Raw genomic sequence first — 15,008 nt, forward strand, 5'->3', positions numbered from 1 at the left:
AGGGGCACCAGTTGTCTTCGAGAGCCCAGAGAGGCTCATGGGGGCATTTATTTACTTGGAGCCTGAGAGGCTCCTGAGGGCCCAGTAAATTGTTTCAGAGCCTGCTAGGCTCCCACATCGTTTTTGCACTATTGTTCCTTCTAGGAACCCCAAAGGAGACTTCCAGCTGCCCAGCACTTCGTGGGCAGCTGCCACGTTTAGGCCCCCTGACTTTGGACACAGGGCGTCCTAGCCCCAACAAGGCCAGTTGGCCTAGGGACAGTCACAGTTGGTGACTAATGTGAGTTTTGCGCAACTTGTGATTTACTTGCTAAGGTGATTTTTGCGCAAATGTGTTCTTTGATACAGCTCTGAATGTTTTTAGGCATCATGCGTTTTCCTTCCTTACACCGCTGAATGTATGTTATGCATCATGTGTTATGTGCTTATACTCCTACAGGTATTGTGAAACTTAGGTGGTTGTTCTTGCTAGTACAGGTGGTGCTAGTGAGGTCCTGGTTCCCTGCGTGACCTGTTCCTAAGGTGGTTAGGATTGCGTAGGTGGTATCTACCGGTTACCAGTAGTTACTGGTTGTGTGCTTTATGTTCTATTTTGTGCTACAGTGATTTATATTCCATGTTCTAAGTGCTAAATCTACCTAGTGCTAAGTTCTAAAAGTGCTGATTCCTGACAGTGGTCCATGTGGCCCTGTCTTGTACATATCCCCTGTTAATTCTGCCCGTGCCTGTTGGCACATTGTAAAGTGTGTGTTTTATCTAATGTGTTTTGGTGTAATACAAAGGCTATTTTTATATATAACCTTGTGTGGAGTTTCCTTTGTGGTGGGCCTTGGGTGTTGTTGCTGGGGTGCGTGCGCAAATACTTAACTCACATCGCCTCCAAGTTTAGCCTTGCTGCTCGCGCCACGTTACCTAGAGGGTGAGCAGGGGTTATCTTGGCGTGTAACTCCCTTGCCCTGACTTAGGAGTGGTGGTCTCTGACTGACTTTGGCGCAAGCCCTGGCCAACCAGGGATCCCATTTCCAACACGTACCATCAAGGACGCCGCCTCACCTTTAAAATTAAAAAGAATCATTTCAAAGACAACGGGATTAGCTTAATTCCCAAATCTAGGGCAGAACCTGCCCCATGTTTGTTATGCACCTGTTTGAGAACACCCAGAAGAACGCTCATCAAGAGGGTGCCATAGCAAAGCGTATACAGTGACGCAAACACGGTTCACCAGGTGTTGCATTCGACCAAGGGGGTAATCAGGCGACTAGGCAAGCACATAGTAAGGATCCTATGGTTCTCTCCAGGACCCATAAAAGGAAAAACCGCATCAAGCAGATCAATCTTTTGAGCAATCCATAAGGGAAAGTCCTCACGATTCTGAGGACGTTTGCCTATAACTGAATTAATAGTAACGGGGCTAATAACAAGACCCCCCACAGTGTGTAGCCTGCACAGGAGGCATTTCCCCAGGCTGAGCTGCCAGAAAAGCACGGGCAACAAATTGGATCAGGTGTCTAGATAGAACAACCTAGGCATACAACAAACATACTTCCGCCAAATTGGCGTAGAGATAATTAGGATACGGAGTAAAACCGTCCAAAACACGCCTAGTGGCTTCTCCAGTACTCAAGGGGCCCATTTGAACAGTTTCAGTAGGATGGGGTTAAGCATCATGTACCCAAATCTGGTTCTCCCAGGCCATAAGAGGAAATTCAACAACTGCACAGGGGCGATAAGCTGTCGGAACAATGGCAGCAGTGTAATGGTGAAAAGCATTATCATTCCCATTCACAGCATAACCCAGGAGTAAAACACTTTGAAACGGTACACAAGATCCACCTTGACTACAAAAACAACCGGAAACCCTGCATTGGGGAGTCCATGCTGCAACAAATGTTGAGTAACCACCATGTGGCAATGAATCAGAATCGCAACTGGTTGTGCCATTAGTCAGAACAAAGGGATTCAAAAGGGAGCACTAAAACAGGTCAAAAAACCTTTTAAAATTCAAGCTTGAGGAGGAGGAGCTTCGCGCGCATCCAAGATGGCCGCGTGAGCACAGGGCTCCCGAGTCCCTTGTAGCCCCCCGAATATATCCTGATACTAATCCTGACTGCTGTTGAGTTCTTCTTGTAGCTGAACCACTGGAGAATCAGACGCCGTAAACAGTGTTCCGAACGGACCCCGGATGCCAGAGTTGTGAAGTTGGAGAGTTTCTGGCCTCTACCTCTCGGAAGCCCGGCGCTTGAGTTGGCAGAATGTCCGAGGCGTAATTCAACAACAACGGTGCCGTTTACCGGAAGTGGACGGTCTGGCCTTACTTTCACTTTCGATTTCGACAATTGGACACCACACTCGGGCCTGGGTACATTTCGCTGGAAAGGACGCTCTTATCGTTGTTGGTGTGCCGGATAGTTTGTGCGGTCGGCTGAGTGGCGCCTGGTGATCTAGGTGTCTGGCCGACCATCGCTGATGCTTTGGTGTCTATATCTTCCTGTACTTTGACTCTTTGGGAGTGGTGCAATCACATATAGCTGGCTGATTTCTTTGCAAGGTCCGGAAACTGGGAGATCGATCTTGCCTGTTGCTGGTCAGTCTCGATTCCTGCTCCCTCCCCCCCTTGAACTGGACGACGACTTGGGATTGTCCTGCAATGGCGAACAAGCCGGAGGGGGACAAGCAAAAATTGAAGACCACTAGACTGGGTGGATACACCCAATCGAATGTTATGGACCGCTATGCCCAAGTTAAGGGGTCACCTAGTGGGCCGGGTAGGTCGCAGGACGAGGCGAAAGACTCCTCTGCTCCGGCAGCCGAGCCAACGTTGCAAGATGTCATGGCCGCCATCGATGGGATTAAGTCCTCCCTTGGGAAGCAAATGGAGACCCTTGCTCATAAGTTGGACACAGTATCCATCGAGGTTAATTTGATTCGGACAGACCTCACTAAAACTAACGAAAAGGTAAAATTGTTGGACATTAAGACGTCGAGTCTCACGGAGGACGTCACAGACTTGCAGACTGAGGTTCGGAATCTGAGGGCCTCGAATGACCTTGTTGTCCGTCGCCTGGAGGATTTTGAAGGAAGGGCCCGGAGGAACAACGTGCGTATCATCGGAGTGCCGGAAAAGCGGAGGATCAAGCGGCTGACCTCTTTGTCGAGGATCTCATTGTCAACCATCTTGCACCCAAAGGCCTGAGCAAGTTTTTTACTGTCGAGCGGGCTCACAGGGTCCCTGGTGGGAGGCCGCGTGTGGGCGCCCTGCCTAGGCCCATGATAGCTCGGATATTTAACTTTAGAGACAGAGATGCCATACTCCAGGCCTCCAGAGCGGGTGGGCCCTTGAAGTTTCTTTTCGGATTTCACGCAGGCTGTCCAAAAGCAGAGACTCCGTTTTCTGGGAGTGAAAAGAAGACTTCGGGACATGGGACTCAAGTATGCCATGCTCCACCCGGCTAAGCTGAGGATCGAACACGGAGAGCGGGTCTACTTCTTTGACAAGCCGGAGATCGCGGCTGACTGGTTGGACACTTTGTCGGCCCAGCAAGAACCAGAGAGACAGAGCGGTGGTGCGGAGGGGGATCGCAGGAGCAGGAGTGAGAGTTGTTGTGCTGGTATCTGGGGACACCAGAGTGCTGACTATTGTTGTGGTTCTGTTATCATCATATTGATGTACGCAGTATGAGTGGGGGGTCAACGGGCTATCGGAGGGACTCTCTCCTCAGATCTACTTTTTGTAGTTTAGTTTAGATGTGGGGGCGACAGGCACACTGCGAGTTGGGGTGGCTTTATAATCGGAAGCAGGGGTGCAGGGAGAGGGGGTATTGTAACGGGATGTTTGGGGGGTAAATTATCTTAGGTTTGTTTTGTTCATGTTCCTGCAAGGCACTGTATCGCGAGACATTTTCATTGTTGTGCTGGACTCAGGGGAGGGTTGGATCTTCTTTTTCTTTCATGATGGGGGTAGGGGTTTGAAGGTGTTGAGCTGGAACGTGAATGGGTTGGGGGATAAGATTAAACGCTGTATGGTGTTGCAATTTCTCAAAAGGCATTCTCCTGATGTGGTGCTACTTCAAGAAACCCACTTGGTAGGGAATACTTGCAAAGCGATGAATAGGAAAGGGTATCGACATGTGGCTCATGCTGGGTTTATGTCCGGGTCCCGAGGAGTTGGGATCCTTCTCAAGAATTCTCTTCCGTTAGAGGTAGAATCTATTGTATTGGATGAGAGGGGTCGCTATGTTACGGTATCTGGACGCTGGGAAGGCCGTACTCTCTCTCTGGTGTCTATTTATGTTCCTCCTGGCTATGTTCCTCCTGGCTTGCAGTCTACGACCTTTGTTGACTTGGGACGGGTTATACTAGATCTTTCTGGTGGTTTCTTGATTTTGGATGGTGATTTTAATGCAGTGGTCTCCGGTGTGATAGATAGGTATCCGCCTAGTGATGTCAGAAGGGCCCACGGCTGGCTGCCGGACTTCATTGAGACACTGGGCCTAATGGATTGTTGGAGACTACTTCACTCTATTCAGCAGCAGTATACCTACCACTCAGGCGGTTATGGTAGTCTTTCGAGGATTGGTTATGTTCTGGTACCTGCAGCCCAGGCGTCGTATGTTGCGGAGGTTAAGCATATGGCTACAGGTATCTCGGATCACTCCCCGCTTTGGCTTAGATTTGAACAGGCTTCTGGCTCGGGGGGGGGGGGGGTAGGATAGCCCCCATTAACCCTCGGTATCTGGGTATCTGCGCAATCCTAAGATTCGGAATGATTTAGTGAAGGCGTTGGAGCATTATTTCCAGGAAAATGAGGGTTCAGTTTCCTCGTCGATCTCGCTATGGGAGGCTTTCAAAACTGTGCTCAGGGGTCAGGCTTTCTCCCTTATTACGGGCGTCAAAAAGCAGAAAGAGGAAGATGTTGTTAGAGTGGAGGCTGAAATAGCCGACTTAGAATTGGAGCTAGAACAAGAGGTGACCCGCCCCAGACTGAAGCAGCTAGAATACAGAACGTTGGTTACAGACGGAGCGAAGGCCCTTAGTCGAGAACAGCAAGGGCGTCTCTATGATGTTGGTGACAAGGCTGGTAAATTAATTGCCTGGCTGGATAAGAAAGATAGAGCTAGCCGCGTGGTTCCTGAGGTTGAGATAGAGGGTGGTGCTTGTATAACCGTCCCACAGGGGATATCGGACTGTTTTGCCGAACACTTTCGTATTATCTATTCTTCTGTGTCTGATAGGCCTGAGGAGGATTTGTGCTTATTGTTGCTAGACATAGCGCTTCCGTGCCTGTCTGTGGAAGATCGTGACCTCATGGACGGTAGGATTACCGCGGATGAGGTGGCTTTAGCGGTGCGCTCCCTGAACTCGGGTAAGGCGATGGGCCCCAACGGTCTCCTGATTGAGCTTTACAAGCTTAGACTGGACAAGATTGCTCCCTATTTGAGAGACATGTTCCTGGAGTCCCAGGAGTGTGGTCTTCTCCCCCGGGATCAGAGACTGGCGTCGATAGTGGTGATTCATAAGGAAGGGAAGCCTAGGAATAGATGTGCTTCATATCGGCCGATCTCATTGTTGAACTCGGAACCTAAGATTTTGGCCAAATTACTATCTAACAAATTGGTTAAGGTCATTATTGAGCTTGTCCATCCAGATCAATCGGGCTTCATCCCACATAGGAATACGGCGTTGAATCTTCGGCGTTTGCACGGGGTTCTTGCGAGGGCCTCAACGTTGCGGGAGCCGGCCATACTGGCGTCGCTGGATGCCACGATGGCTTTTGATACTGTGGAATGGCCGTATTTATGGGCAGTTTTGGCTAAATTTGGTTTCGGCCCGGAATTCATCAGTTGGGTGCGTCTCCTCTATACAGAACCTCTCGCTCAAGTGGTTGTTAACAGTCGGGTTTCAGCGCCATTTTGTCTTGGGAGGGGCACTAGACAGGGCTGCCCGCTCTCTCCTCATTTGTTTTCACTGGCCCTCGAACCTCTCGCGGCTTGACTTCGCTGGGAGCCTTTGATCAAGGGTATTAGATGATCTCCGCAGTTCGAGGATCGCATTTCACTATATGCAGACGATATATTACTTTATCTGACTTCTCCCAGGAAATCTCTGATTGTGCTCTGTGACATGCTGGCTTCCTATGGTAGAAATTCGGGATTGATCATAAATTGGGCGAAATCCTATTTGTATGTTCTGTGTGGTGATTCCCCTGTTCTGCCTTGTAATTGTCCTATTCAAATTACAGAGGAGGGGTTTAAATATCTCGGGATATACGCATCCAGGGATCCCGTGGTTAGATACGAAAAGAACCTTCTCCCTCCGTTGGCTCGGTTGAAGCGAGATGTTGCGGGCTGGCAGAAGCTTCCGCTTTCGTTGTTGGGGCGGGCTGCCCTCTTTAAAATGATGTCGCTCCCTCGTTTTCTCTATGCCCTTCAAAATACTCTTGATATTGTTCCGGCTAGTTATTTTCGAGAACTGGATGGTTTGCAACGGAAGTTGTTGTGGGATGGTAGACCGCGTATCGCTTTAGCTAAATTGACGCTCCCGTGGTATGATTGGGGAATTGCTCTCCCTGATATCAAAAGATATTATAGGGTTTGGCAGTTGGGGGCTATTAACCATGGTACATATGGGACCGACTTGGATCCCGGCAATGCCATGGATAGATGGATACTTCCTGGCGGCAATTATAGCAGAGTGTTGTACACTAGGTCTGTGGAGAAGAGTTTGACTGGGCCGACCAGAGCGGCCGTACGGATATGGTATGGTGCTACTAGCTCGCTTGGATGGAAAGATCGTTTGACTTTAGCGACCCCACTCTTCGGCTCTGAGAGATTTGTCAGGCTATGGAATACCATGGGTTTCGACAAATGGGATCTTATAGGCATTTCCACAGTGGGTAACTTTTGGGTGAAGGGAAAGGTTAAGTCGTTTGCAGCCTTACAAACTGAAAACGAATTGGGAGGGACAGAGTACTTTTGTTATGCGCAGGTTCGTCACGCACTGACATCGGTTTTCCCAGAGGGGACGGAGATACCGGAGGCGACCCCATTGGAGGACCGTATATTAGATTGTCATTTGCCTGATAGCACCATTTCCCTTGTGTATAAGAAGCTAATCAATCATAGAGCTGACCTTTTGATACAACTAAGGGATAAGTGGACCCGAGACAGCCTTGAACTTGATGATGAGGACTGGCAATCGGCGATCTCCTCACCGAAGGAGGTCGCGATTCCGGCGCGACTGAGATTGGTCCAGCTTAAAATACTGCACAGGGTCTATGTCACGGGTCCCCGTTTGGTCCGAATGGGTTTCGCGACGGAGGGTCTGTGTCAGCGGGGATGTGGTCACTTGGGGACGTTTCTGCATATCATATGGGAATGTCGGTATATGGTTGAATATTGGGGCAGGGTCCATGAGGTGATGCAGGAAGTGATGGAGGTGACTCTCTTACCGGAAGCTAGGAGATGTCTGCTGAATGTCTGGAAGCCGACGAATCTCAATACGGCACAGACCCAATGGGTAACTTTGGGGGCCATGATTGCCAAACAGAACATAGCAAAGCAGTGGGGGTCCCAGAGGCCGTCCGCTATTGAGGTGTGGATAGAAAACATGGACTGGTGCATGTTCCGGTAAAAAACTGTGTATTTGGCTCGGGCCGCCCTCGAAAATGGAATAATATTTGGGGCCCTTGGAATCAATATAGGGGAAACACATGTGTGCCGCCTGCGAATGCAATCTTTGATATCCCACTTTCCCCATGACCCCTTGCTGTGAAGGCTGATGACATATTTTTCTGTATCCTCTTCTCCTCCCTCCTTCCCCCCTATTTTCACTATTTATTGTATTGTATGTTGACATTGTGGACGACCCTCGTATATTCTATGCACTCATGTATTCTGTTGTTGCCTTGCTTTAATAATAAAAAGAAATATAAAAATAAAGAAAATTCAAGCTTGAAAAACCTACAACAATAGGTTGTCACTACAAACATAGGAGGCAAAGCCCTCCCACCACAGACGTCTCAGAGAAACTGTGAAAGAGTATTGTGGACAAGCACAAGCGCTACTCAGGGGTACCATGGATAAGTACGAGACTAAACGTTGGTGGTGCCATGTTGCAGGATTCTGCGTAGGCACAAAACTATGCTTGGGACCATAGAACTTTAGTAGGCAGGGACTGAGTCATCCTACCACCTTAGTACCTATGTCCCGGGGCTGACTAACTATCTCTTTCTCAACACTTGACTGGCATGGTCCTTCCTCAGACCACATAGGGACGAACATCCTCCTGACTCCTTGGGACGGAGGAAAGAACCCATAGCTGGCCCTTGCTCAGGCAATGCCCTGGGCTGGTAGAAATTAGTCACCCTTGCTGTTGGTAAATATAATGAGGTAACTGGGAGTCTCGTCTGTGTTCACAAGTCGGTTCCTGGCTGATCAATAACTAACCTTTAAACACAAACATCTTAGCACTTCTTTCAATTCACCCTATTCATTCACAGCTTATGTCTGTCATGCGGGTGCCAAGTTGTTTGGTGGAGAGAGGGTAGGTGGTGGGTGGCAATGAGATACGAGAGAGATTGGGGACAAAGAGAGTGCTGACTGAGTATTAAAAACAATGCATGCAGCATGGTAATGATTAAAAAGCACTTTAAACTGAATAATTGAAGCCACGCGAGAGTGGTGCTGCTGTTTGCATGACCTTGATGCAGACAGGTCCATGCTCTCTTGAGAAAAGTGGCGCCAGGGCTTAGCTCAGCCATGCCAAAAGACGGCGCTGGAACCACCACGCATTGCCACTGGTTTCATGATCTTCAGCTTCCCCTTAGAAACGTCCTTCTTCTCCTCAGTTCTCTTCCGCACTGAACTCCTCTTCTCCCCATCTGCAAGCCACTTCCTCATGTTTGGTTTTAGTCTGTCCGTCCGTCGGATTCTTCCTATTGTGCGTCCCGTGTTCGTTCCTTGCCCCACCACCTTCTCTTTCTAGTCTTTTCTGTCTGTAAACCTTTAATATCTTTCTTCTCTTTCTTATCTACAGCCCTAACTCTGCTTCCGTTTTCACATCTTTTGTGGTTAACTGTGAGGACAGTCGTGCATTATTCGGGTAAGTAATCCTCTTGCAGAGTGGTTGCAGATAATGGTTACTATGTCAATTAGAGAGAACCTCCAAATCAGAACATCAATTAACATTTTTACAACTGACAAACTTATAGTTGAGCGTAGTCTATCGGAGAACTGAAGAATAAATACATTTATTGGGATAGTTAGATAGAAACCTTCCATTCAAGAAGCAGAATTTTAGGTCTGCATGTGTTCTTATCAGATCATCACGAAGGCGAAGCTGGAGGGTGAGGACAGAAATGGTGGGAGATACAAACTTCTTATCAGCCATTATAGTGGAAAGTTCATAATCTGAGGACAAGGGGACCCAGTCATACTTGAATGAAAATAATCCAAAGGGGGGGGTGGGGGCGACTTGTGTGGGAAATAAATGGTGCCTATAGAGTGTGCGCAAATTCTGTCTATGCAAGTAAGGCTGTGCAAATAGGTGAGGGAGAAAACCCTAAGACCTCCAAGATGACCCGAAGGTCAAAACATAAATATTGCAGGCCTATGCACACGCTTTTGTTAATTGTCAATTACTAGTAATACATTTCTGGATTACATTTGTAAAATACCGTCTTGACTGTGAGAACGAAGAGAAAACCTAGAGGAGAAGAAGATTGCCAGAGTCATTCATATTTTGAGAGAGGACAGCAAAAATCTAAATTGGGAGTAATGATAGCCCCAGGATACAGTGGCTGATAGTGAGGAGTGTAAACCCTCACCATTTGTGATTCATGCATAAAATTACTTTGTTGTTGATCATGCGATAACACGGCGGGGAGTAGCCTACCTCTCAGGCAGAGGCAAGCCGTATACAAACTCCTAAAGAAACAGGTAAATGAATTGAGTGTAAGTATCTGACCACCAATAAAAAGGTCCAAAATATACTTGAGAGAGTGAGAAAGAGTATCTCACCTCTCCGCCGGTTGTAATTCCAATACCGGCTGGCGTATAGATAAAATCTGTGATCGACTGTAACAAAATCCCTATGTTGGTTGAAGGGCAGTCCTTGCGTAAATGAGGTAGACGAACAGTATTATCACGAGTGCTTGTGGCACAGTGATAGTCACTTTATAGTGATTGCACAGCTCGAGACTTATGTCCCCAAATCTCACCTTCATGTGTGGTGAAGGATCGCTATGTTCCGTGAGGTATATCCAAAGATTTAGACCAATGATCTCAATAGGCACTCCGAATATGAGTACCTAGAGTGGCCCAAACAAACTCTGTGTAAGCGAGTTTGTAGTTCATAATAAAAAGCGTAGTGTCCCCCTTTATTCCCAGACTATTGAGTAGTACCTTGTAGCGAGTGCCCTGTCTGTGGTAATCCCGCTCTGAGGTTCCAATCTGACCCAGAAGCAGTCACCCGGCGGCTCATAGGAATATATTATCCCACCACACTGATTACTGGCTTAATGTAAACTTGGCGTGCACTCAATGAAATGTAGGGTTTCCACCATTCGGTGTATGGTATGGGGTTTACATATCGTAATATATTGAACAATGTCAGGATTCCATGATATATTATGTTCCATGATACATCCTTGCAGCCCTGAAGAAGTTGAAGTGTATATCTCTAATGACGAAACACATGTTGGCTGGGCAATTTACGAATTAAAGACACAAGAAAATTACAACTACACGCACTAATCTTAAATTTGTAATATAGGTGTCTTGTTTTGATACTGGAGTGTAACATATGCCTTACTAGTAATTGACAAATAACACAAGCGTGTTCATAGGCCTGCAATATACAGTCATAATTGCATTTACTCATTAGTATTGGAGTATACCCATTAACCCAGACACCACTGTTGTCTTAGCCTTCTTACTAGGATTAATATGTCCGTTAATAAGTAAATGTCAAGACACACTGACCTGTAAATACAGATCCAACAGGAATGATGGTATCCCTCTGTAATCCCCTCTGTATGCATTTCTTCATAAGGGCTATCCAAGATTCTGTAAGAGTTTGCTACTCCTTTTTCTGCAATATATCTTTTACATGTCCCCATATATTTCTAGTGCTCCCTCCACTTGAGTTTGGTGGCTTTACAGTTCACTGATTCTTATGGATCGAGTACAGATTCCTATTATGCCAAGCAGAAGACGTAATGTACACAATAGCACCATCTGCAGCTCTGGTATCAAAGGCCTACTAAGTTAGCCATGATTCTAATTCCAATTGGGTACCTTGGCTCTCAATTAATGGGATAGAAGCGATGCTCCCTAGTGGACGAGCCTTGCTTTCCCTGGCCTTCTGAAGTGGCTATCACAATGGATACCTTGGAGTTTGCATAGGGTGCTGCTGTAAGCTCCCTCCAAATAGGACAGATGAAGTTATATCAGTACTTTTAAATTGAAGGTAATCTTTCTGGTCCAGATGGCCGCCTTCCCATCAGCACATGGAATGAAGATGCTTGACTTAATGGCAAAGCCTTTACACATTATATAATCAAATATGGCAATACTTACCTACTTCAGCACTGTCTACTGACACTAGTGCTGAGGTTCATCTGCAAGCCTGTTAGCCCTTTATCATGAGGGAGCCCTCAGGAACTCTTGCTGTATGAATGGGAGCTTCAAGATGGGGGTTCTCTTAAGTTTTCAAGGTGGGATTGTGCCACAGTTTTATGTCTTTGTATTAAAAGCCAACAAGATATTTCTCCAATATAAATCGAGGATCAACACGAAGAAAGGCTCCTTGGGAGAGTGACCTCATATTGGGTAGGAGAGAGGTTTCATTATGCAGCTTCATCCAGTTGATTCTTAGCTTCTGTTCAAGCTGAAATGTCTAATGTTTATCAGTGTATCCTGTTGACTCCTTCCTGGCCAGGTTTTGAGCTCAGATATATTTTATCTGTCCCATGCTCCTTCGATTTACCCTACACTAACAGGTGATCTACTTGACCAAAAGGCATAGGATCTTCACACTTACCCGGATGATTCTGGTCAATTGGGAGCCAACAGAATTCTATATGCCTCTTGGAGCATATCCCTCCAAGGCACCTCTCCATAAGGTGACCGCATAAGAGCAATTGACTCAGGTTTTACCACTGGGGTGCAATAGATGTTTTTCCAATGTCTTTCCTGTATGATGTTCTTTCCGGCCTACCTAGGAAGAGAAGTTAGCCACTGGACATTGTAGGTGCCATTAGGGAACTCCTGGAGTTTTACAAAAACATCATAGGTGGTGCTTGCCAGGAGAATGGTCGTGTTTTATCTTGACAGGATTGAAGCTTCTAGGTAAGAATGGTTCGCCATCATCTACATTGGTCTAGCATATCTTTAAGATCTTCACTGCGTGGGTTCATGCATTCTGGATACAATCCTAATGGTTTAAGGAAATACATACCCACACACTAAGGATCAAAGCAGTGTCTGTTCACATCAATGTTGCCTTTTATGTTCAAGCCAAAGGACAGCACAGAGTTGGCTGTATACTCCGAAGATCTGTTGGAGAAGGGGCTATTTTATGGAATAGATGAAACCACAAGACACACTTTCTGAACCATTGACTGTAAAGGGATAAAAAAGGAAAAAACACTTAATTTCAGTCTAGCTGGAAAGTGACCAATATCTGCAAGCCTGTTACACAACTCAATCATTGATGGGTAAATACGACTTTTTGATGTGGTTTGTGATGGCAAGGTATTCGAGGCAAGGCTATCATTGTGGCAGCTACCAAGAGAGAGGTGTTGAGTTCCTTAGGACCTGGAAGGGCTAGTTGTCATAGATGATTTTACCATTACCATGCAGCATCTTTGACTTGTAATTCATTTAACAGTCTTGAAGTCAATACATGCTGCACATTGCTAAACGTGTTTTGAAAACAAGAAATGTATGGAATAGGTCTCTATTTTATTGGTATTACAATGTACAACATCAGCTCTGTCATGGCATCCTCCTGGTCTAAACATGTACAGGTTAAGCAGGCTTCTTTATGGATATCCCCAAACCCTCTTGGAAGCTAGAATGTCCCCGTTGGGGAAGATACAGCCCCCCTCATTAAGGGTGGAATTACACAGCCCCCATCTGCCAGCAGAAAGAACATTCATCTAGAATGTATTTGGAGTGTGGCAAGACAATGGCCAGGTGGCCGGGGTAATGTCCCGCTCAGCCCAATTATTTTCATTCACAATGCATATTGAGTACATGTGCCTGCCAGAATGGCCTACAATGGCAGATTATGATTCATGTATGACAATGTATGGTAAATCCAAGTGAGTGATATGTTTAAAAGTAAAGATCGTCATAACAATTACCACCGTAACAGCAGCATAAATATATAAGCAACCCAATCTCTACCACTTACTATAAACCTTAATTTCTCTCACTAATGCAAACCTTAACTCCCACCCAACTCCAGCGTTAATTATTATGCTAATACTAACCCTTACTCTTTCCCTAACCCAAACTGCATCTGCACCTAGCCCTGTTTTGTGACCCATACCTAATTTCGACCCTCGCCGATTCTTAAGTAGGGTTACATTTTTTATTTGCTTGAACATGCTGTATTTATTTCTCCATTACTACATTTCTTTGTTACATTTCTCATTTTTAGGGCTCGCCTGCTGATGCGCATAGTGCATAGCTGGTGAAGCTCTATAGCGGCTTATCCAGGGTTTAACCAAGCACAATTCCACTGGCGATTTCTTGCAGTGCATGTGCTTTTTAGGTCATTGTGCAAACTCTAAAAAGCGCGTGCACAATGCCACCAGCCGCCTGCCTGCCTGCCTCACATTACCACATCAAAGGCAGCTTCTCAGCGTGCGCTCATCCCCTAATTATTCACGGACGGCCGGCCGTACTTTCAGTTTCGCGCCACATCAGAACAAGCATTCACGGCAGGCCGCTGAAATTGAAGCTATGTGCTTATCGACCTTCCACATCAGAACAGGATTAAGATTTTTCCGGATCTCACCAGCATTTTGTTGTTTGCAGTTTTATAGCGCTGACTCGACCCGAAGGATTCAAAGCGCTTAACATGAGGACCAGTTGCATTACTTTCATATTTATACACGGGAGATTAAGTTATTTCATTTGCGCAGAATCACAGGATGTTTGAGCCTCCACCCGACTCGAACCTGGTTCCCCAGTTTTAAAGTTGTTTGCTCTAACCGTAAGCCACATCGTGTCAAAACTCAGCCCACTAAACAAGCGTTATATCGACCTTCCACATCAGAACAGGATTAAGATTTTTCCGGATCTCACCAGCATTTTGTTGTTTGCCGTTTTATACAGCGCTGACTCGACCCGAAGGATTCAAAGCGCTTAACATGAGGACCAGGTGCATTACTTTCATATTTATACACAGGAGATTAAGTGATTAGCATTTGCGCAGGATCACAGGATGTTTGAGCCTCCACCCGACTCGAACCTGGTTCCCCAGCTTTAAAGTCGGTCGCTCTAACCGTAAACCACATAGTTTAGTCACCAGATGACTCATTGTTTCCAATGCAGGGCTTTTCAATCGCACATTACTGGGTATTCGCGTCAGCTCGGGCAATTGGTACATTTGAACTGAACGATAACTGCAATTCTCAGAATGCAGTGATTGGTTTCTTTTTTTTTTAATAACACTTTTTATTGGATATTAAGCCGTATACAACGTCTTCTGTATAAACCAATAAATAAACAGAAATATTTAAAACAAATGTTTCATCAGCTCCTTTGTATACTTTACGTTCTCTTTTCTCTAACTCACATATTTTATCAAAGCTGTGCCGCTTTATACTTTTAAAGATCAATTCAAACGCACAGAAATCTTTTCTTTTGGGCCTTGCATTAGATTCAGGGGGAAGCTGGGGAAGGAAGTAGACAGCACGAAATAAAGACATGCAATTATTTTCGGGAACCCCGCCGACACCCACCACACAGCTCCACCGATGCAGCCACCACACAGCT

Source organism: Lissotriton vulgaris, chromosome 6 (genome assembly GCF_964263255.1).
Source record: "Lissotriton vulgaris chromosome 6, aLisVul1.2, whole genome shotgun sequence".
NCBI classification, from domain to species: Eukaryota; Metazoa; Chordata; class Amphibia; order Caudata; family Salamandridae; genus Lissotriton; species Lissotriton vulgaris.